Genomic DNA, 8946 nt, shown 5'->3' on the forward strand with positions numbered 1-8946 from the left:
CTTTCCACAGCTGCCCTAATTGAAATGGAAAATCTCTGAGTATCGCAGGAAGTTTCCTGTTGAAACAACTAATGTCACAATCCCTTTTCTCTATAAAAGAAACGTGTTGTTCTGAAACTGAGACCGCTTTTATTGAATGACCGGTGATGGGCATTTCTAAAATACAAGCTCTTAATGATCACAAAAGAAAGGTCCCTGAACTTCTGTTAACCTATGAGAAGTTCTGTTCTACAGCCTGCAACCTGAGCTCCCTCTTTTGTTTCAGACGATTTGAACTTCTCCCATGCTGATGGTGCCAAGTGTAAGTGACTGATGAAGGAGCACTGGCTCCCTCCTCCGAGACCGCAGCGTTACAGGCGTTCACGTGCAGGTCCCCTGCACTCTTGCTTGCCTTTGGTGCCCCCTACCTTCCCTCTCCAAGCAGTTCCATCTCCTGGCTCCTCTTCCTTATTCCTCCCTTCACAGTGTTCGCCTGCCCCCCAGAGAAAACCTGATCCAATAAAAATAACTGATCATAGCATAAAACTCTTGGCATTTAAAAAGTGATCAAAATAATACAGCACAAAGAAATGAAATGCTCGTGGTGTAATCACGGAGAGAAGTCCTGAATCACTTCAGATATGCTAACTGCCACTTATTCCGTAAAATGGATTTAAAAATCAATTATTACTTTCATATTTATTTGAATATTTCATAGTCTGGAAAATGAGAAGAGGGAAGAAAATTTTTTCAGATGACCAAAGCTTTGCAAGCAGATCCGTCTGTGGAACAGTGTTTGTGGCGGCACAAGCAGGTCACGACTGGTTTTGTTAAGCAGCACCTTTATGAAGCTCATTTCTAAATTTACTATTTAAATTGCTTAACTAAATAAGATATATGCAAATTAGCATTCATGTATAAAATTAGAACAGTACAGACAAAGCTTAAGTCCCCTTTAAGTATTACTTTCTCCCAATCCCGGTCCTTCCCCCGCTGCCCAGAGATAGCCATTATCAGTCATTGGCATGAGTTTGGCAGGCGTCCATTCTTTAAATAAAAACCAGCTTTACTGAGGAATAGCTGTTGTTCAATCAACTGCACATGTTTAAAGTGTACAATCTGATAAGTTCTGACATATGCATACACCTGTGAAATTGTCACCACACGCTCCATGTGGTGAATGTATCCGTCACCCCCAGACTTCACTCATTTATTTCCCTTTTGTAATCATTTTCCCCTCCCATTCCTGAGCCCACACACCCATTAATCAGCTTCCTGTCACTACATATAGTTCGAATTTCAACAGGTGTATATAAATGGAGTCACACGGTATGTACTCTTTTTTCCCCTGGCCTCTCTCACTCAGCGTAACTATTTTGACTTTCATCCATGTTGTTATGTGTATCAATAGGCCATTCCTTTTATTGCTGAGTAGCATTTCATTGTAAAGCTATACCTTGATATTTTTACCCATTCACCTGTTGAACATTTGGGCTGTTTCCGATTTGGAGCTATTACCAACAAAGCTGCGGTAAACACTTGTGTTTAAGTCTTTGTCTGGACACATACTTCTTAAAAACCTGGGTAAATACAGAGAATAGCAAGATCATGTGGTAGGTGTATACACAGAATTTTAAGAAAATGCCAAATGGTTCTCCAAAGAGATTGTACTCCTTAACGTGGCGACCACCAGGGGGAGAGTTCCAGTTCTGCCACATCCTTGCCAACACGTGATATGGTCAGTCTTTTGAATTTTAGCCATTCTAACAGGTGTTAAGCAGTCTCTCATTATGATTTTAATTAGAATTTCTCAGAAGGCTAGGGATGTGACCATCTGTTCATGTGCTTATTTGCTGTCTTCTTTGGGGAAGTGTTTCTTTGAATGTTTTATCCATTTTTTGTTGGATTGTTTGTTTCCTTGTGTTGAGGGTTCTTTTTGTATTTTGTATAAAAGTCCTTTGTCAAACACATGCTTGCAAATATTTTCTCTTTGAAGTGGTTGGTCTCTTTATTATTCTAAGTTTCCCTAGAAAAGCAAAAGCTTTGAAATTTTGTGAATTCTAATATTTCAGTTTTTTAATTGATATTGTATTTTTGGTGTTGTACTGAAGAAATCTTTGCTTAACCCAAAGGTGCAAAAATGTCTTCTGTTTTCTTCTAAAGGTTTTACAGTTTTAGATTTTACATTTATCTACAGACCTTTTAAAGATGCTTTAATTGCTATTGGGTCAGTAACTAAAGGCGGAATAACTGGATCATATAGTAGATGTACATTTAATTTTTTAGGAAACTACTAAGCTGTATTATTTCTGACTTCATTTTGTCTCCTTTATTGCCTTATTTTCTGTAACTCTTAGTTGTGTTATTTTGTTGGTTGCTTTAGAATTTATTGTGTACACTTTTAATGTATCACAGTGTATCTTTAAACGATATTATAGTAATTCCTCCATAGAGCCTTAGAAGGGAACACTTCCATTTCTCCCCTCCAGGCTTTTGAGCCATTGTTGACATTAATTTTACCTCTACATATTGTATGAACCGCACATACATTGTTACTATTTTGCTTTAAAAATCTATGTGCTTTTAAGTACTCTTAATAGAAGAAAAAAGTCATTTTCTATTTAACCAATTCTGGTGTTCTTCGTTCCTTTGCCTAGGTCCAAATTTCCATCTAGTGTCGTTTCTGTCTGCCTGGGGGACTTCCTTTAACAATTCCTGTAGTGCAGGTCTGCCAGAGATGAACTCCTCCAACTTCTGTATGTATGAAAATATCTATTTTGTCTTCATTTTTAAAAGCCATTTCTTCTGGGTACACAATTCTAGTTGACCGTTTTTTCTTTCAGTTCTTTAAAGATGCTCCACTGTCTCTTGGCTAACATGGGTTCTGGTGAGAAATCTGTTCTCATCTTTATTTTTGTCCCTGTGTAGTTTGTCTTTTTTCTTGTGGCTACTCTTAAGATTTTGCCTTTGTCCATGGCTTTGAGTAAATTGACTACACTCTACCTTGGTGAAGTTGTGTTCATATTTCTGGTGCTTGGGTCTCCCTGAGATTTTTGGATCTGTTGGTTTAAGGTTTTCATTAAATTTGGAAAATGTTCAACCATTATTTCTTTAAATTTTTTTTCAGGGGGAGGGTATATCTCAGGCAGTAGAGCGCATGCTTAGCATGGGTGAGGTCCTGTGTTCAATCCTCAGTACCTCCTCTAAAATAAAGAAATAAATAAAACCTAATTACCTCTCTCCCCCACCAAAAAAACTAACTAAATAAATCACTCTTCAAAAAAAATTTTTTTAAAGAATAAAATAAAAATAAGTATTTTTGGTCCCCCTCCCTCTTTGCATTTTAGGGATTTCAGTTACATGTTTATGAGGTGACTTGAAGTTGTCCCACAGTTCTTTTCATTATTTTAAAAAATTACTTTTTATCCCTGAGTTTCATTTTCAATACTTTCAGTTGCTGTGTCTTCAAGTCAGCACTTTTCTTCTGCCGTGTCTTATCGGCTATTCATCCCAGCCAGTGTATTCTTCATCTTAGCTATTATAGTTTTAACCTCTGAAAGTTCTATTTTGTGTTTTAAAAAATATTTCCTGTGTCTCTACTTAGCTTGTTGCACCTGTGGAATACAGCTATGATAAAAGTTTCAACGTCCTTCTCTGTTAATTCTAACCTCTGTTTCAATTATGGGTCAGTTTCAGTCGACTAATTTTTCTCCTTATTATGAACCCGTGTTTTCCTGCTTCTTATAAGCCTAATCATCTTTGTATTCCAGACATTGTACATGTACCTTGTTGGGTACTGGATATTTCTGTATTTCTCTAGTTTACATGTGTATTTCTCGAGCTTCTTGGGAATGCAGCTGCATTATTTGAAGAGTTTTATCCTTTGGGGTCTTGCTTTCAAGATTTTTTAGGTTTAAGGTGGAACTTTAAGATGGGACAGTGCTTGCTTAGATTAGGGATAAATACTGCCCACTACTAAGGCAAAACTCTTCTGTACACTCTACCAAGTGCCCACGAAAGATCAGTTTCCCCCCAGTCTTTGTGGTGGGGACAGGCACTGTTCCGGGCCCTGAACTGAGGAGCAGGTACTGTCCCCTTCAATCCTCTCACGTATTTGCTCTGATCATCCTTTCCCCAGGCTTGGCTCATCTCCAGCATGAATGCACCTATCAGGAGGTGCTATGCCAAGCAGTCAGGGGGTGTTCCATGATCTCCAGGGGCCTTTCTGTGACATCTCTACAAGACTCTGTCCTGTAATTTCTAGCTGCCATTGGTCTCCCCAGACTTCTGGCTACAACTCTTCGAACTGGGGAGTCCATTGGGCTCTGCTGGGGTTTCCTTTTTCTGCACTGCCACCTGGAAATTCTCTCAAGGCAGGAAAGCTGGAGCAGTGGTAGGAATTACCTTGTTTATATCCCAGCTTTGGGGGATCAAAGTCCTTCTTGGCCTGATGCGCTGTTGTTTAAAAGTTGTTGTTTTATATATTTTGTCTGTTTTTTTTTTGTTGTTGTTATTGCTTCAGACTGGAGGGTAAATCTGCTTCCTCTTACTCTATCTTGGCTACAAGGCAAAGTTGACATGTATCCATTTTTAAAACGTTACATGTTGTTACAGAAAACAGAGAGACTGGTTTGTGTCTACCCCTCATCTTCTGCAACTTGTTTTATTCATTAAAAATTTTTTTAGCTTATTTTTGGTAACTTCTGTAAAATATTCCATCACATGATTGTATTATATCATGTTTATCCAGTCTCCTATTGATGGGCGTTTAGGTTGTTTCTGATCTTTGCTGTTACAAACAATGCTGCGACCAGCAATCTCATGCATGTCTCCCTGTATCACATGTGAGAGAGTTCCTTTAGGGAGGATGCAGAGGTCAAACTGCTCTCCAGGGTGACCATATCAATTTACATTCCTACACTGTATAAAGGCCTGTTTAATATTTTAAATTGGCAGCCTTTTAAGTTTTTGCCAATCTGCTAGTTAATTATTGTTTTAATTTGCATTGCTCTTATTTTTAGAAGGCCAAGAGTAGCTTTTCATATTTTTATTGGCCATTTTTGTTTCTTCCAGGAATTATCTGTTTAGTCTTTGCCTAACCTCATATTGAATTATTTTTATCATTTTTTAATTTGTTTGAATAAATGCTTAAAATTTTAGACACTAATCTTTTGTTTAAATACATAAATTTTATTTTATATAATCTATTTATAATTATCAATACAAATAGGTTATAAATTTTATATGTTATAATTCCAACTATAGAATAGAACATTACATATATAATTAATTTCTCTAAGTTTATACCGTTTTATAATTTCCTATTGTCTTATGGCACAGAATTTGAATTTTATCTAGTCAAGTTTTTCAGATTTTCTTTTATGTCTTTTAATTTTTTTGCCTTAAGAAAGCCTTTTGTTACCAAAGTTATTAGGATATTCTCTCTTAATAATTTTAAAATGTTTTATAGTTAGATATTTAATCTATTTAAGCTTATTTTTGTGTATAGAGTGAGGCAGGGATACAAATTGGATTGTTCCTATAAATAGCAAAATAGCCCCAAACTATTTTTGGAACTATCCATCTTTTCACCATTTAACTGTCTCTATTATATAGCAAATTCCAAAAGGATACGTAAGTCTGTATCTTGAAGTTCTTTTCTGTCTCATTAATCCACTTTTACTTTTCTTGCACCGATATTCGCTGTTTTAATTACTGTTGGTTTATAATATCTTGCTATCTTATAAGGCAGATCCCGTCTGGTTTTTGTTTTTTTTTTTTTTATTTATCTTGAATTTACTCTTCCATGTGAATTTGCAATCAGTTTCATGTTCCAAAAAAACCTTGTTAGTGTGATTGGGTTTGTACTGAATTTTTAAAAATATTATTATTTTTTTCTTAATGGAGGTACTGGGGATTGAACCCAGGACCTCGTGCATGCTAAGGATGCGCTCTATCACCGAGCTACACCTTCCCTCTGTATTGAATCTTTAGATTAATTAGAGAATCATAACTATCTTTACAGTATTGAGACTTCCAGTCTATTAACCTGGTATAGCTCTCTACGTAGTCAGATTTCTTTTTAAGTTCTTCAGTAAAGCTTTGTAGTTTTTGGTGGTGTTTTTTTACTCAGCTTTATTGACTTTATTCCTAGTTACTTTATAGCTTTCTTTGCTGCTGTAAGTGGGATCCTTTCTGCCCAGTTGGTTATTGTTGGTGTACAAGAAAGCTGTTTGTGTTCAATACCTGGTCCTTTATCTCTCCTCTGAGCTCAATTCGCTGATTAGTTCTACAGGTTGTCAGCAGTCTCACTTGGGTCCACCTTGGTGTCGTAGCGCAGAATAAATTCTAAATGACAAGTTGTTAAATTAATTGCTTTAATGATCGGGGATGCCATAGATTCCTGTCACCAGTCTGCACCTGCGTCCTGCATTCTCGGCACAAAGCACAGGAAACAACGCTCTCGTGTGCTGACTCTGCAGGTTTTAGTGGTCACTGATCACACTGATAACACTCATTCGCTCCTTTCTCCCAAGAGCAAAACAAAACAAAATCTCCTCTAGCTGACTTTCGCTCACTGGGTTTCAGGTTTTCATATATAAAGTTCATCATCTCTTTGATCGGATTTTTCTCTCCGAATCTGGAGCAAGAAATAAATTGTTAAAGATGCTGACTCAGGAAGCAGCTGGAAATGATGCTGGGTATGAGAGCACCTGAAATCAAGGCTTCAGGACACACGAGGGAGTGGGGAGGAGGGACCCCAGGTAGGAGGAGGATTTCTAGAACACAGTGCTCACTGGCCAGCCGCACCTTTTCTCCCCAGCTCTCTTCCTCTCCGTGTCTCCCACTCCCCACCTGTGGCAGTTGAAGTGCTTTAGCAAAACACCACACTGAGCCCCTCTACGTGGTGTCATTCCCTGTGTGGGAAACCAAACTCAGCACAGAAACTGTGGTTTCCTAGCTCGTGCATCCTGAGGAGTAGATAATTCAGGGTAGGCTGGTAGCCAGGAGAGATGTAATCTCCTGTATGTAGAAGGGCAGGCATGGCATAAGTGAGCAGTAAAAGAACCTGTGAAAACCCTTCACGCGTAAATAGGTGCACCAGAATGCTGAACAGTATTCAGATCAACAAGAATGGTAAGATTTTACTTACTGAAGTGTTTCAGTCCCTCTGTGAACAGTTCGGGAGCCCATCATTTTTATGCATAGATGTAAATCTACAAGGCAGTGAATTTGTGTGAGACCATGAATGCTTAAAAAGGCAACAAAAGAACATCTTAGAATTTCAGATATGCATTTCCCTCACATTTGGACCAGGATGTAAATTCAACCTTGTAATAAATTATGGGGTATTGTAAAGATTAAATGGTCTCATGGCCTGCATCCTCTCCTCGCCCGAGCCTCTCCTCCACACACCTGCCAGACTAATCCTCTAAAAACACCAATTTTCATATGCCACTTCTCAATACCTAGCTTCCTGGCTTCCTGTTGCTGGAAAACAGTTTCAGATGCTTTCATCTGGCATTCAAGGCTCTCCGTGATGTGGGCCCTCCCAAACACTTCACCTTGCTCATTTCTTCCATCAGGTGCAGGCTGGGCCATTGTGGGCCAGTCATTTAAAGACCCATCTCCCAGCCGTCCCACGGAGGTTGTGCATGTCTCCCAGGCTTGCCCGCTCAGCAGCAGTGTTGGGAAAGGCTGTTGCTGGGTCACATACCAACCCTGAGAGTCGGGAGGCAGGGTGATGGTGCCGCTGTCTAGTCACATGGGTGGTTCTCCAGGTGAAAACTGGGGCGTTACTGTGAGAAGTTACCCAGCAAAACAGAGACCCACTATGACTGCCTTAACCTACTCTAGACAAACTTTACCAAGTGTCTGTTCCAAAAAGGAGCAGACAAACAAGCTTATTACCTCCCAGGTGGGCACCTTCCACCACACACAACTCCCCAGGGGTATATCAAGCCCGGGCAGCTGCGGGACTGTCCCATGCTGGAACGTAAGGCGTCTCCTGTCGTCCTGAATCCGTACGCCACCACGTTCTAACCACGGTTTGCTGGGTTCATTTGTCCACGACGTACACACCCTCTGAAACAAGGAGGCATGTGGTGTGGCAATATAACTGTGTATCTCATGTTACATAAATTTAAGTAACACCCAAAATGATGGAAAACGGACAAAAACAACATATTTCGATGATGGATCAAGTAAACTATGTTTTGAGTTGCTATTTTCCCCTTCTGAAGATAAGGTTTCTGATGATAGTCTTTGTCTGTTTGTGAAGACACAAGACCACCAGTTTTCCCCCTACTTAAGGCTTTAGCCATATTATCATAAACAGAGTTCTCAAGATTTGCCTCAAACCTTCCATAGCAAACTGTCAGCCAGAGGGTGGTCACCACAAAGCCATCTGGCTTCTATACATCTTCAATGCCTTTCTTCCACACATACCTGCCCCCTGGTTTAAGCTTTCATCACTCCAGTTCTACAGTGAAACAGCATTTGCAATCTTTCTGGACCATGCACTCCTAAAACTCAGGGACTTCTCACTTGGTTTCCTAAGGCTTGGCATGTTGTTTGGTGGGTGAGGGGCAGGGGAACAGTTCCAAGAATGCATTAATGAATGCTATCAATCAATCCGTTGATCTAGGCTACATACAAACACTAATAAATATTGGTTTATTTCTTGTAACAAAGGCAGTAGAAGCTTCTTGCAATAGACTAAATGCCAAGGAAAGAATGAAGGCAGAAAGGTAGCTGGTTTATTTGTACCTACTCTAAGACAGGTGCTGATTTAGGTATTTTATAAACACACAACACACACACATTATTTCATTTAGCTTTCACAAACCTGCAAATTTTTACAGACTTGGAGTTTTCATTACCTGGCTAAAGTAACACAAACTCAGGGCGACAGGCCCGTGAGTCAAGTGTAGCACATCTCGCTTTGTGGTTCCTAATCCTCATTTA

General features: G+C 39.2%; 1 long non-coding RNA gene across 1 annotated transcript; it reads right to left on the reverse strand.

Annotated features, from left to right (window-relative positions):
* Positions 1 to 5292: 5292 nt before the first annotated feature.
* LOC123619042 (uncharacterized) lies at positions 5293 to 8572 on the reverse strand. The gene is made up of 3 exons (XR_006727564.2): positions 7891 to 8572; positions 7133 to 7196; positions 5293 to 6619 (listed from the first exon to the last, which is right to left on the reverse strand). It is a non-coding gene; the product is annotated as an uncharacterized LOC123619042 (long non-coding RNA).
* Between the last annotated feature and the right edge of the window lie 374 nt (positions 8573 to 8946).

Source organism: Camelus bactrianus, chromosome 11 (assembly GCF_048773025.1).
Source record: "Camelus bactrianus isolate YW-2024 breed Bactrian camel chromosome 11, ASM4877302v1, whole genome shotgun sequence".
In the NCBI taxonomy this organism is placed as follows: Eukaryota; Metazoa; Chordata; class Mammalia; order Artiodactyla; family Camelidae; genus Camelus; species Camelus bactrianus.